This window comes from Hordeum vulgare, chromosome 2H, assembly GCF_904849725.1.
Source record: "Hordeum vulgare subsp. vulgare chromosome 2H, MorexV3_pseudomolecules_assembly, whole genome shotgun sequence".
In the NCBI taxonomy this organism is placed as follows: Eukaryota; Viridiplantae; Streptophyta; class Magnoliopsida; order Poales; family Poaceae; genus Hordeum; species Hordeum vulgare.
The window spans coordinates 295,878,514-295,892,883 of NC_058519.1; positions in this window are offsets into that span (position 1 = coordinate 295,878,514).

Consider the following 14,370-nt stretch of genomic DNA (forward strand, 5'->3'; position numbering starts at 1 on the left):
ACAAAGCTTACCATGAGAAGCTACCGTTGGTAAGGGGTTGTTGCCAAAACTTGTCCCAAATTTAAATCCCAAGTTTCTAAATATTTGTGACCGAGCCAAGACACCGATAGGTTGAAATTCATTCCCCTTTATTGCATGGGACCTAAAGATGCATCCATGTACTCTTATATGATTTTCCAACCCATTTTGATGCATCGGACCTTGTGATTCTAGCTCAAATTTGAATTATACACAATAAATGCCTATAGAACTCAATTAATTTGAAAAAACAGCCAAACGAACCATCGATAATTCCTTATTTTAGCATGACACTCCTTTTAGTCTAAGTTGCCTCTAAAAATAGTTCAAGGAGAGAAGAGATAGAGGATATCATGTCACCCGCGTAAGGTGAAGCGTTCCATACCGGAATCACAATGCTTCCCATAAAATACTTGTAGGATCAAAGGTATGTCTAGAGGGGGGTGATTAGACTACTTGACAAGACAATTTTTTTTGCCTTTTCCTAATTTTACTTGAGAGGCAACTACGACAGTTATAACATGTAAAGTACACCATACACATGCAGTTCTAATATTAGAGCAGCGGAAAGTAAACATGCAAGTGTAAATATAGGAGTAAGGTAGGGAGATCAAACGCATGAGGTTGGCACGATGATTTCTGGAATGGTTCCGATAGGTGGCACTATCGTACGTCCATGTTAGTGGAGACTTCAACTCAGAGAGGGTAACAGTTGCGAGACTCCATGGAGGGTCCACAAAGAAGCGGCCTTGTCTATCTGTCGGGACCCCGATCCTAAGCCATAGGAATCCATCCTGTAACACATCGCATCCCTCTGTGGTCTCACGCACGGTTAACTCCACGGCTGCAGCCTTACCTTAGCCGGGACCGTTTGCGTCTTTTGACTCACGTATGCGATAGTGTCGCTAGCAATCCAATGTCGAAGAACCCGGATCGACATGTCTAGTCATAAACCAAAGTGGCAGTACCGCACAAGGACAGGCATACATGACCCAACAAAGCAGGTGTCCGTCATCAGCGAAGGTAGACGAGTCGTAGCAAGCTACAAGGACTCCATTACATCGCGTGACATTTCCCCAAAGGGGACAGACACAGCAGCTAAGAGGGACACATGCCGGTCAACCAATGTGTCCGGAGCAGTAGCGAACTACCAAGGCTCGTTGGATCACAAAGGGGCATTTCCTTGTAAGGAGTGCTACTAAAGTTCACGACTAGGTAATCGAACCCCATACATATGAAGTACGACACACGTACGCATGGCATACCGATATGTATAGATACATCGATGGCATCACAACATAACCATAAACATACAAGCTTTATTTAAGAGGCTCGGAAGAGCCACACACATAATATTACACATTAAGGGTCTCACGACCCATAATAGCAGTCATTCAGTTACAAGCCAGCGGAAGAGTTTAAATTGTCTGAGTACAGACAGGGCAACTAGAAGGCACATGGCCTGACTATACTACAGACACAACGTAGGGCCAGATCGTAGCTGGGACACCAGCTACTCGTCGTCGTCGATGTCTACGAAGAACCCTCCATTAGGGTCATTAGCAACCTCTGCAACATTTATTAAGCAAACATGAGTACGAAGGTACTCAACAAGACTTTAGGATAACTAACTACTCATGCAAGGTATCAAAACGGTATTGTGGGGTTTCATGCGGAAAGCCAGCATCTGACTCGTGGCTAGACAACTTGCATTTTTAAATAATTTTGACAACTTGATTTCTCGCACACGAGTCCACTAACACCACAACAATACACTATCGTGGAATCATTCCGTCTCCATACGGAAATGCCGTCCACGACACTCACGCTTATCTTGGCAATTTTATGAGTAGCCATTGAAGTTATCTATGAACAACATATGTCTCCAAGTAGTCCATATCCGCGGATGCGGCTATTCGAATAGATCATAACCCTGCAGGGGTGTACTTCGTCACACACGCTTTCGCCACTTATCGCCATGTGCACATCATGCACCTCGGCAACCTTCAAGCGGAGGCCCAGCGAGGGAGTCGGCCACGACCGTTAACCACACTAGTACCTAGTCCAGGTTTATCGCCTATCTGAGAGTAACCCGTACGGAAGTCCGGCCGAGGTTTCCGCCACGGCCTCAAACGATGTGCGCAGGGTTCCCAAGCCCACCATCCGGGTGCCACTTGGTACACCGTGCTACTGCCTACCGCATCACGGCCCACCTCTCAGGTCAGCACCATGCACGGCCTCCAGCATTACTATAAACACCAGAAATTACTTGCAACTCCTGGACCGAGTACTAAGCGATTAATAGGCCGAGCGGGGTCATATTTCAGGGCCCAGCATGTGGTAGTATCTAGTCTTGGATTACATACACAGAACTCAGTTCCTATGGACGGTTCCAATGAAACAACCCGCCATGTACTCCTACACAGCCTTTCACCGGTACCTTTACCAAATCAGGTTCAACACACAACCTTTGCTTACCGAACACGTTCTCACAATTCTGTTCATCTCCCAGATGACAGACCATACACAACTCTAAGCATAGCATGCATAGGAGGATAAGGCACATCACAGCTCAAGCAACTACCAGGTATGCTAGGTTGCAAGGTTCGGCTATTTACTGTGACAAGGTTAGGTCATGCAAAGGAAGTGGGTTCAACTAATCGTGGCAAAAGCAGTTGAAGCATTTGATCCTAATGCAATAAATAGGTGCAGGAGCAAGAACATGGGAATTATCGGGATGATCAAAAGGGTTGCTTGCCTTGTTGCTCAGAGGAGGTACAATATCCGTCAGACGGATATTCGGTGGAATCCGAGGGTGCGGAGCCTACCGAAATGAATGGCAACAATCAATAACAATCATATGCAAACAAGATGATGCATGAGCATGGCATGAGAATGCAAGGTGATATTATTATAATCAACATGTGTTAGGTTTGAAGTTGATTTGAATCACATTCAAAATCAATTCAAACGAGGTATTCTCGAATACCGATTTAATTGATTCGACCTGATGCTCAGATCAACTTGATGTTAACATGCATGAGATGTCATGTTAGGGTACTGATTTGTAATTAGGACACTGTGTGATCATGTCATTCATGATGAAATTTGAATATTTTTGAAATTCCTTTTGTAAAGTATTTATAAGAATTGGCTTATTCATTAATCTACATGTTTGGGTTCTGTAACTTTTTCAAACATGAATTAAAATAGCATATTTAGATTCCTTGAATTTTTTTGATACTTTTTCATATATAAATTATTTTCATTGGAGTTACAGATTAATTTCTATGAATTTTTGAAGTTTTAAACATTTCTGGAATTATTTTTATACTGGAAAATACTTTTATTGCATCAGCATGACATCAGCAGGTCCATCTGGCCGTTGAAAGTCAAACCTGACCAGTGGGACCCACTGGTCAGTCTCTCTGGTCAATTTTAGATTAAGTTTAAACTTAATTAACTGATTAACCTTACTGGACCCACATGTCAGTGACTGATTAACTTATTTGATTTATTTTTATTAACTTTAAACTTGCCAGAGGCTGGCCCCACCAGTCAGTGGCTCAGGCCAGCCGAGATCCACCGGCGGCGAGGTCGTCCTCGCCGGCGGGGAGCCTCCGGCGAGCACCAGAACCTCGGGGGGGGGGGGGGGGCTCGGAAATGGCGCACACAGGGCCAAACGCACGGCTGAGACCATGGAAGGAACGACCACTCGATGGCGCGCACGATGGGACAAGCCCCAGGGGCTGGGGTGGCCGGAATCAACGCCGGCGACGAGCTTGGCGGCGACCAAGTTCGGTCATCGTCGAGGCCATCGGATACGGGGTCAAAACGCTCGGGGTCGGGCACCTATCGCATCTACACAACGCCCTGAAGCTGTTGGTAGCCTCAGACGGACCAACACTTCACCGGAGGGTTACCGGCGACGAGCTGCAGTGGCGGTCCTCGTCGTGTTCCGGTGAAACTAGGGCTAGAGGAGGGGATCGACTGGAAAACTTAGGGGAAAATACCGCATGCTCACGGGGAGTGCAGAGCAGGGCTTAGACGGCTCGGGCAAGGCCTAGGGGCGACGAATCGAGCAGAGCTCGCCGGCGGCCGAAGGTTGAAGACGACGGTGCCGTGGGCGTTGCAGGGCTCGGGGTGGCTTCGGCTTCTGCAGGGAGGACCAGACCGACGAGGCAGAGCTAACGGTGTGCTCTGAGAGGGGATCCTATGGCTAGGGGCACGGGCAGCTCGAGCTTTGCTCGGCTCCAATGGCGGCAGAAGGGGGAGGAGAGATCCGAGAGGAGGGGGAAGAACTGACGCTAGGAATGGATAGGGGTGGCCTCGGGGAGCTTATCCCCGGCCTTGCCAGCGCGAGGCGACGGCCAGGCAGGCGCACAGGTGCGTGGCCGCGCCGGAGAAGGCGGCGGCCACCTCCTGCTCCTACTGGCGCGAGGGAGGAGACGACTCAGGGAGATGGGCCGGGCCAGGCTAGGCGACGGGTAAGAGTTTCCCATTTTTTTTTTCTGTTTTTGTTTCTGTTTTAGCTACTTCAATATTTTGCTCTTTATTTCAGCTCCAAAACAAATTGTAAAAACTATGTTAAGCACCCTAGAATATTTGTTGGAATATTTCCAACCATTCCTATAGTTTTCAATATTTTTGAAAGTTTAAAGTTTAAAATTTGAGACCAGTGGCTTTTTGCATTAATTTAAAATGCTTAAAGTGTCAAGAAAATAGTTTTCTCCAGTGCTCATTTACTTTCATGATTTATCAGAAAGTTTGAACATTTCTTAAGGCCATTTTGGGTTCATTGATTTTAACTAGTTTGAGATTTCCTTTATTTAAAGTAGTGGCTAGGGTTTTGAGTTTTATTTTTCCACTTTCTTGTTCTTGTTGAAAATTCTTAGATGCAAATGCAAAGAAGACATGAGCACAAGACTAGCTTGCTTAAGGGGTCACGGATGTGACAACTCACCCCCACTCAAAAGAATCTCGTCCCGAGATTTAGAAGTCGTCGGGAATAACCCAGGATATTCAAGTCGGAGACGATCCTCTCTTTCCCAAGTTGCCTCCTTTTCAGAATGATTTGACCATTGAACTTTAAGAAACTTGAGGTTTCGACGTCGAGTGGTACGCTCAGCTTGATCAAGAATACGCACGGGGTATTCTCGGTATGAAAGGTTATCTTGGAGATCAAGCGTTTCGTGGTCCACTTCACGGATAGGATCTGAAAAGCAATGCCTGAGTTGCGAGACTTGGAAAACATCATGAACCTTGGAAAGATGCGGAGGAAGTTCCAACTGGTAGGCAACTTCTCCTCGTTTGGCAAGAATGCGAAAAGGACCAATGTAACGAGGAGCCAATTTGCCCTTGATACCGAATCGATGGGTACCCTTCAAAGGTGTAACCCGAAGGTAAGCCTTCTCGTCAACTTCAAAGGTCACAGCCTTATGATGACGATCATATTGGCTCTTTTGACGAGACTGGGCTGTTTTCAACTTTTCACGAATAATGCGAACCTGCTCTTCTGCATCCTGGATCATATCCGGGCCAAAGAGTTGCCTCTCTCCGGTTTCTGACCAATTTAGAGGTGTTCGACATCTTCGTCCATAGAGAACTTCAAAAGGGGCTTTGCCCAAGCTTGATTGGTAACTATTGTTATAAGCGAATTCAGCGAATGGAAGGCACTTTTCCCAATTCATACCGAACGATATAACACAAGCTCAGAGCATATCTTCTAGGATTTGATTCACTCTTTCTACTTGACCACTTGATTGGGGATGGAAAGCAGTGCTAAAAGATAAGTGAGTCCCCATGGCATTTTCAAATCTTTCCCCGAAGCGAGAAGTAAAGGTACTTCCACGGTCCGAGTTAATCTCCAGGGGAACACCATGAAGAGACACTATTCGGGAAATATATAACTCTGCTAGCTGGCTAGCTGTTATACTCTCACGAACGGGAAGAAAATGAGCCACTTTGGAAAGACGGTCAATGACCACAAAGATAGCATTATTTCCTTTCTTGGTCTTGGGAAATCCGGTAATGAAATCCATGCTAACTTTATCCCATTTCCATTCAGGAATAGCTAGAGGCTGAAGGGTGCCAGCAGGCCTTTGATGTTTTGCCTTAACTCAATGACAAACATCGCAATTAGCAACGAACTCAACAATTTCTCTCTTCATCCTAGTCCACGAGAACCTCTGGCGTAGGTCCTGATACATCTTAGTACTACCGGGATGAATGGTGAGAGGAGAATCATGAGCCTCCTTAAGGATTAACTGCCTTAGATGTGGGTTCTTAGGAACCACTAGACGATTCTGGAAGAACACAACACCTTGATCGTTCATGGAAAATTCTTTAGCGTTTCCGCTAAAAATATTCTCCTTGATCCGCGATATACCCTTGTCACGCTTTTGGCCAGCTATAATTTGATCCTTAAGAGTAGGCTTCGCCACCAGGGTAGAAAGGAATCCTTGAGGAACAATATGAAGATTTAACTTCCGAAAGTCCTCATGGAGATGTGGTTGACCTTGTTGTAGCATCAAATTGTTACAATAAGATTTACGACTTAGTGCATGGGCCATAACATTGGCCTTCCCCGGGGTGTAAGTTATCCCTAAGTCATAATCCGAGATCAACTCAACCCACAGTCTTTGCCTGAGATTCAAATCCGGCTGGGTGAAGATATATTTCAGACTTTGGTGATCAATGAATATTTCGCAACGATTACCCAGAAGGTAATGTCGCCGGGTTTTTAGTGTATGGACCACAGCTGCAAGCTCAAGGTCATGTGTGGGATAATTATCCTCATGTGGACGCAACTGACGAGATGCGTATGCGATCACATGACGATCTTACATGAGAATGCAACCTAATCCTTGTCGCGAGGCGTCGCAATAGATAACAAAGTCCTTAGAAAAATCTGGTGGTAGCAACACAGGTGCGGAAGTCAGGCGTCTTTTCAGTTCCTGAAAACTATGCTCACACTGTGGTGTCCACTCGAACTTTTTATCCTTCTTGAGGAGTTCAGTCAGAGGCTTTGCAACCTTGGAGAAATTCTCGACAAAGCGGAGACAATAGCTCGCTAGACCAAGAAAACTCCTAACTTTCTTAACCGATTCAGGTTGAGTCCAATCAAGGACAGCTTGAACTCTCTCGGGATTGACAGCAATACCCTTACCAGAGATTACGTGTCCTAGATAGGTCACTTCTGGTAACCAAAATTCACATTTTGAAAACTTGGCATAAAGGCGATGCTCTCGAAGTTTCATCAATACCAGCCTTAGATGCTCGGCATGTTCTTGTTCATTCTTCGAGTAGATGAGAATATCATCGAGGTATACTACGACGAATTTATCCAAATACTCCATGAAGATTGAATTCATCAGTCGAGAGAAGGTGGCTGGGGCATTGGTTAAACCGAAGGACATGACGGTGTACTCATATTGGCCATAACGAGTAACAAAAGCCGTTTTTGGAATGTCCCCGTTCTTGATCTTGATTTGATGGTATCCCAACCTCAAATCCATTTTGGAGAAGACCGAGGATCCAGCGAGCTGATCGTACAGATCGTTGATCCTGGGGAGCGGATACTTGTTCTTTATGGTGACCAGATTAACTGGTCGGTAATCTACAACCATCCGATCCGTTCCGTCTTTCTTCTTGACGAAGAGGACGGGACAAGCCCAAGGAGAAGAGCTAGGACGAATGAAACCTTTGTTCAAGGCCTCATCTAGTTGCTTTTTAAGTTCGGCTAGCTCCAGGGGTGCCATCTTATATGGTCTTCTGGCTATTGGGACAGTTCCCGGAGCAAGATCTATCACAAACTCCACATCTCTGTCAGGTGGAATTCCTGGCAGTTCCTCTGGAAAGACATCCGGGAAGTCACGGACTACCGGAATGTCTTCAAGTTCCGGAAGAGGGTTGGCATTCAGGGAATAGAGTTGGCATTTGGCAACTCGAGTAGAGACATTTACTATCTCACCCGAGGGATGGGTAAGCTGGACATTTCTAGAATGAGTATCAATCTTGGCATAGTGAGCTGACATCCAGTCCATGCCCAAGATGATATTAATATCCGAAGATTTCAAAGCTATCAATGAGGCTAGAAAAACTAGCCTGTCTACTAGAATTTCATTGTCATAGGTTATCCTAGAGGTTTGCCATTTACTACCCGGAGTTTGGACAACCAATGGAATTGGCATATCACAAAAAGACATGTTATGCAACTGTGCATAACTTTCTGAAATGAAGGAATGAGAAGATCCAGTGTCAAAGAGAACAGACGCTGGGTGATGATTAACAAGAAGCGTACCCAGCATGACGTCGGGATCCTCTACAGCTTCTTTTGCTGACACATAGTTCACACGGCCACGTGCAGGAGTTGGCTTCACATAGTAAGCTTTGCCCGACTTGGCCTGCCCGACGGACTTTCCGGGTTGCTTGGCACCCACATTCTGAGGACACTCACGGGAATAGTGTCCTGGTTCTCCACACTTATAGCATATCACTTGGTTGGCACGTGGTGCAGCATTGCTAGCTGGACCACCATAAGCTTTTGCTGGAGGGTTGGCCTGATTCGTCTGAGGCGCCATGTGGGATGGCCTCGGAGTGTATCTTGGCGGTAGAGAACTGTTTGGAACCCACAGCCTGCGTTTTGGAAACGCGGAACCAGAAGACAAGCCAAAGTCACGGAAGTGCTTCCTTGTGGCTTCGAAGTCGGTATGACCAGTCTCGGCACTGATCGCTTTGTTGACCAGGGCTTGAAAGCTTGCACACTCATGGAGGCGCAGATCACGACGAAGCTCCGGGCTCAGACCCTTACGGAATCTTGCTTGCTTCTTGGCGTCAATAGACACCTCCTCTGTTGCATAGCGGGCGAGGTTACCGAACTCGCGACTATAGGCATCCACATACAACTTGCCCTGAGTGAAGGCACATAACTCCTCTCTCTTTCTGTCCATCAGGCCCTCTGGAATATGGTGCAGACGAAAAGCTGCACTGAAGTCTGCCCATGTTGCCACTGGTTCAGCGGGACGCATAGCTTCAAAGTTCTCCCACCACAGATTGGCGGGTCCTTCCAGGAAATACGCCGCAAAGGTCACCTTGTTGGCCTCAGACACATTCGCAAAGCGAATCTTGCATGAGATGCTGCACAGCCAGTCATCAGCGTCGAGGGGATCGACGGAATGATGAAACTTTGGAGGATTCAGCTTCACAAAGTCATTGAGGGACACTGCGGCATTCCTAGGCTGTCGAGCCGTATTCTGCTCAATACGCTCTAACAGTCGGTTGGTCTCTCTTTTATTTCTCTCTGCCTCAAGCATCACTTCCACCAGAGAAGGCGGGTGAGGCAGGTCTTCCTGCGACGCTTGACTACCCTCGCCTTGCTCATGAGTAGGGGCACGGTTCAACCTGGTGAACACCATCCTGACAAACAAACTCACAGCTTAGACCAATATCATATCAATACTAGCTATGGATTAAGAATGTACTGAACACACGGAATGCGGAAATGAATATCCGAACAACATGGTAACAAGCAACTGCTATATATACACCATGGTTCATACACACCCTTACATAGTTCAGTACAACCTTAACCGAAGAGCAAACTACTGAAATTATGAAACTACTCATCAGAGGCTTACAAGCTTCCTATACATTATTTATCTAGGCCTCCGGAATTCATTTCACATCACCGACATACTTCACAAGTCACGCAGGACTGTGAACGTACGGCTACTACCATCCTATCCTTCCGCTCATAGCTCAGGCATCCGCATAGAACATCTCATAGAGATTACCTCCATGACCTGGTAGCTCAACTTGCGGATCAGGAAACACTCTAGCCTGAGATCCGTGGGATCCATAAGGACACGGATGTGGCCTTGGTCCCCTGACTGGTGGTAAGAGGGGTCCCCGAAGAGGTGTGACTCCTCCTATAGCTGGCCAGTCAACGTGAGCCGGAAGATGGGTCCTAACAGGGTTCAGCATCTCCATCTCTCCATACCCTGTCTGGACTACGAGTGCCAGCTGCGTCAAAGCCGTCCACAGACGGGCACGGGTAGCATAAAGCTCCATATGGAGAGCACGAGCATCCCTGTCTCTGTTCTCTAGCATCTCAACAGTGGACTGCAGTAGTGGTTCCTCCATAGAAGAATCAAAATAGACTCCACTGAGGTATCCCTCTTCACCAGGCTGAGAGGCCGGAACATAGCAGAACTCTGAATTCTGCAACAGTGCATGTCTCGCTCTCATAATGGTCAACATTGAATAGGCAGCATCTTGTACTGCCATGTCAACAGTGACTCCCAACCCGTAGGACCAATGGATTGGCTCCTCAGCTCCAGGGTAGTCTGGAAATACCCTAAGAGTTCACATGTACTGGCTCTGGTTGAAGTCTCGGTACTGTTCCTCCACTGTGTACTCGGGGTACCAGCGGTAACCGCACACCGGCATCACCCTGACCAGCATGGCCGTATGACCCGGCACATCAATGCACCTGGTCAGACGTACCACCTGACGAGAAGGACGGCCAAGCATCTGTAATTAGAGACTAATGCAAAAGCATTAAAGCTCTGAATGAAAAATTGGGCAGCATAACGGCTGTAAATGCTCAAAAACAAATTTTGAGACAACCCAAAATGGAATAGCGTAACCACTCAACCATCAAGTTCAACTCTCTGATCATCAAACTTACTTCCTTTTTCCTAGGAATAAAAGAAACCCAATATCTCTTGACCCGTAGTCCTATAATCTACCGATCAGAAACACGAGCCTAGGAGAAGATGAGTAACCTAGTCCATAATTCCCGCAGAAAAGACGAGGATGACCAGAATAGAATAACTTGAGAAGAGAACAAGAGTCTTACGTTCCCTTCCACAAACAATTCCCTTATATATAACTAAAGCAATTCTAGACTCAACTTCGACCAGTTTGGCTTAGTAATCCTACAGCCAGTCAGGCTCTGATACCAACGCTGTCGGGACCTCGATCCTAAGCCATAGGAATCCAGCCTATAACACATCGCATCCCTTTATGGTCTCACGCACGGTTAACTCCACGGCTGCAGCCTTACCTTAGCCGGGACCGTTTGCGTCTTTTGACTCACGTATGCGATAGTGTCGCTAGCAATCCAATGTCAAAGAACCCGGATCGACATGTCTAGTCATAAACCAAAGTGGCAGTACCGCACAAGGACAGGCATACATGACCCAACAAAGCAGGTGTCGGTCATCAGCGAAGGTAGACGAGTCGTAGCAAGCTACAAGGACTCCATTACATCGCGTGACATTTCCTCAAAGGGGACAGACACAACAGCTAAGAAGGACACATGCCGGTCAACCAATGTGTCCGGAGCAGTAGCGAACTACCAAGGCTCGTTGGATCACAAAGGGGCATTTCCTTGTAAGGAGTGCTACTAAAGTTCACGACTAGGTAATCGAACCCCATACATATCAAGTACGACACACGTACGCATGGCATACCGATATGTATAGATACATCAATGGCATCACAATATAACCATAAACATACAAGCTTTATTTAAGAGGCTGGAAGAGCCACACACATAATATTACACATTAAGGGTCTCACGACCCATAATAGCAGTCATTCAGTTACAAGCCAGCGGAAGAGTTTAATCTGTCTGAGTACAGACAGGGCAACTAGAAGGCACATGGCCTGACTATACTACAGACCCAACGTAGGGCCAGATCGTAGCTGGGACACCAGCTACTCGTCGTCGTCGATGTCTACGAAGAACCCTCCATTAGGGTCATTAGCAACCTCTGCAACATTTATTAAGCAAATATGAGTACGAAGGTACTCAGCAAGACTTTAGGATAACTAACTACTCATGCAAGGTATCAAAACGGTATTGTGGGGTTTCATGCGGAAAGCCAGCATCTGACTCGTGGCTAGACAACTTGCATTTTTAAATAATTTTGACAACTTGATTTCTCGCACACGAGTCCACTAACACCACACTAGTACCTAGTCCATATCCGCGGATGCGGCTATTCGAATAGATCATAACCCTGCAGGGGTGTACTTCGTCACACACGCTTTCGCCACTTATCGCCATGTGCACATCATGCACCTCGGCAACCTTCAAGCGGAGGTCCAGCGAGGGAGTCGGCCACGACCGTTAACCACACTAGTACCTAGTCCAGGTTTATCGCCTATCTGAGAGTAACCCGTACGGAAGTCCGGCCGAGGTTTCCGCCACGGCCTCAAACGATGTGCGCAGGGTTCCCAAGACCACCATCCGGGTGCCACTTGGTACACCGTGCCACTGCCTACCGCATCACGGCCCACCTCTCAGATCAGCACTATGCACGGCCTCCAGCATTACTATAAACACCAGAAACTACTTGCAACTCCTGGACCGAGTACTAAGCGATTAATAGACCGAGCGGGGTCATATTTCAGGGCCCAGCATGTGGTAGTATCTAGTCTTGGATTACATACACAGAACTCAGTTCCTATGGACGGTTCCAATGAAACAACCCGCCATGTACTCCTACACAGCCTTTCACCGGTACCTTTACCAAATCAGGTTCAACACACAACCTTTGCTTACCGAACACGTTCTCACAATTCTGTTCATCTCCCAGATGACAGACCATACACAACTCTAAGCATAGCATGCATAGCAGGATAAGGCACATCAAGGCTCAAGCAACTACCAGGTATGCTAGGTTGCAAGGTTCGGCTATTTACTGTGACAAGGTTAGGTCATGCAAAGGAAGTGGGTTCAACTAATCGTGGCAAAAGCGATTGAAGCATTTGATCCTAGTGCAATAAATAAGTGCAGGAGCAAGAACATGGGAATTATCGGGATGATCAAAAGGGTTGCTTGCCTTGTTGCTCAGAGGAGGGACAATATCCGTCAGACGGATATTCGGTGGAATCCGAGGGTGCGGAGCCTACCGAAATGAATGGCAACAATCAATAACAATCATATGCAAACAAGATGATGCATGAGCATGGCATGAGATGCAAGGTGACAAACTATTATAATCAACATGTGTTAGGTTTGAAGTTGATTTGAATCACATTCAAATATCAATTCAAATGAGGTATTCTCGAATACCGATTTAATTGATTCGACCTGATGCTCAGATCAACTTGATGTTAACATGCATGAGATGTCATGTTAGGGTACTGATTTGTAATTAGGACAGTGTGTGATCATGTCATTCATGATGAAATTTGAATGTTTTCCAAATTCCTTTTATAAAGTATTTATATGAATTGGCTTATTCATTAATCTACATGTTTGGGTTCTGTAACTTTTTCAAACATGAATTTTTCTGATACTTTTTCATATATAAATTATTTTCATTGGAGTTACAGATTAATTTCTATGAATTTTTGAAGTTTTAAACATTTCTGGAATTATTTTTATACTGGAAAATACTTTTATTGCATCAGCATGACATCAGCAGGTCCATCTGGCCGTTGAAAGTCAAACCTGACCAGTGGGACCCATTGGTCAGTCTCTCTGGTCAATTTTAGATTAAGTTTAAACTTAATTAACTGATTAACCTTACTGGACCCACATGTCAGTGACTGATTAACTTATTTGATTTATTTTTATTAACTTTAAACTTGCCAGAGGCTGGCCCCACCAGTCAGTGGCTCAGGCCAGCCGAGATCCACCGGCGGCGAGGTCGTCCTCGCCGGCGGGGAGCCTCCGGCGAGCACCAGAACCTCGGGGGGGGGGCTCGGAAATGGCGCACAGAGGGCCAAACGCACGACTGAGACCATGGAAGGAACGACCACTCGATGGCGCGCACGATGGGACAAGCCCCAGGGGCTGGGGTGGCCGGAATCAACGCCGGCGACGAGCTTGGCGGCGACCAAGTTCGGTCATCGTCGAGGCCATCGGATACGGGGTCAAAACGCTCGGGGTTGGGCACCTATCGCATCTACACAACACCGTGAAGCTGTTGGTAGCCTCAGACGGACCAACACTTCACCGGAGGGTTACCGGCGACGAGCTGCAGCGGCGGTCCTCGTCGTGTTCCGGTGAAACTAGGGCTAGAGGAGGGCATCGACTGGAAAACTTAGGGGAAAAGACCGCATGCTCACGGGGAGTGCAGAGCAGGGCTTAGACGGCTCGGGGAAGGCCTGGGGGCGACGAATCGAGCAGAGCTCGCCGGCGGCCGAAGGTTGAAGACGACGGTGCCGTGGGCGTTGCAGGGCTCGGGGTGGCTTCGGCTTCTGCAGGGAGGACCAGACCGACGAGGCGGAGCTAACGGCGTGCTCTGAGAGGGGATCCTATGGCTAGGGGCACGGGCAGCTCGAGCTTTGCTCGGCTCCAATGGCGGCAGAAGGGGGAGGAGAGATCTGAGA